The sequence below is a fragment of the Sinocyclocheilus grahami genome, unplaced genomic scaffold (assembly GCF_001515645.1).
Source record: "Sinocyclocheilus grahami isolate Dianchi unplaced genomic scaffold, SAMN03320097.WGS_v1.1 scaffold86.1, whole genome shotgun sequence".
Classification (NCBI taxonomy): Eukaryota; Metazoa; Chordata; class Actinopteri; order Cypriniformes; family Cyprinidae; genus Sinocyclocheilus; species Sinocyclocheilus grahami.
Genome location: NW_015505265.1, coordinates 1,492,055 through 1,493,490, shown reverse-complemented (window position 1 = coordinate 1,493,490; position 1,436 = coordinate 1,492,055). Strand labels below are relative to the sequence as shown.

Genomic DNA, 1,436 nt, shown 5'->3' with positions numbered 1-1,436 from the left:
AAAAAAAAAAAAAACCTCTGCCTAAGTGAGTTTCTTCACACAAAGCAAACAGCCGCACCATGACAAAGGGGTGGGGAGGTTGCCAAGGTGACAGTAAATGCCTTGAGAGGGTGCTTGTCTTTCAAGGTCAGTTTGTTCAATTACGTGTGGCTTTTCTTCAGAAAAGCTCCTATGATTCGCTTGCAACAAACAGTATGATTCATTTGTGATTTATGCTAGATTCCTAATGTTTGCCTGTGTACTGGATTTTAAAGGAGTGTGAATGCAAATGTATAGGTAATTGTTATTATTATAAACTATTTTACATTTCCATAGCCAGTAATGAGGAACCAACGCTATTTACTTGATTCGATTTTTGTCTTTATGAGCACCAATGTTAATTCTTAAAATTCATATTTATTTTGAAGTCAACAAACAGCCACAGGATTGCAATTACTATTCATCAAAAGAGTTCTCCCTCTTAAATAACAGTAACTAATGCTGAACATTTCCTTATTAATGAAATTTATTTGACTGGAGTTAATTGGTTGCTTTGCCAGAGTCAGTAATTCTCTCCCACTGAGATTTCTACAAGTCTGGACACAAGGTCATATTTAAATGATAGAAACTCGCTCTTGTGTATGGTTACAAAATTAATAAGAGTTTCTAACAAAACACTGTACTGTCAAAAGAAGAAACCCTGCAACTGTTAATTACATAAGTAATACGGTTTTCACCCAAGCCTGGTTAATCTCTCATTTATGCCTAATTAATTTTATAGTTTGCATTGACTTCTGTTAGTTTTCTAAGCTATCATCCTGAAAGATGATAAACTGGGCATACAAATCTGAAATTTACTGTCTCAAGGGACCGCAAGCGAGCACCACCTTTCAATTGAATCCCTAGTAACCACCCAGAACACCCTAGAAACCACATAGCAGCATACTACAAACCACTCAGAACACCTTAATAATGTTTTAGACTACCATGAAAACAAGTGCCAATGACATGAAACTCACCTGTCTTAGTTATCTTATTCAATCATGCATTCATGCGATGAGTGGAATACCCCTTTTCTATGATGAGCATGTTTTTTCATTTCTGAATTAAAATTTAGATCTTTCAAAAATGATTCTGATATCACAACAACAACAACAAAGCCTAGTTAAATGTATTAAATTATTGAAATGGTGTTTAGGATCATTGAGATACCATTATACATTTTCTTAATATTTTGAATTAATGTTTATTTAAAAAAAATAATAAAATTCCGTCCTTTTTCATTATTTTTAGTTCATATTATTTGAGGTATAGTTTTAGTTATTTTAGTACATCACGTTAAACTAAATCAACTAGCTTAAGTGTGTGTGTGTGTGTGTGTGTGTGTGTGTGTGTGTGTGTGTGTGTGTGTGTGTGTGTGTGTGTGTGTGTGTGTGCGTGTGGGGGGGGGGGTGTGT

At 34.6% G+C, this 1,436-nt stretch overlaps 1 protein-coding gene across 2 annotated transcripts in view; it reads left to right on the top strand.

Moving 5' to 3' along the window:
- Positions 1-1,436, top strand: part of LOC107586844 (solute carrier family 35 member F4-like) — a 33,477-nt gene that overhangs the window by 30,315 nt on the left and 1,726 nt on the right. The gene's annotated exons all lie outside the window — the stretch shown is intronic.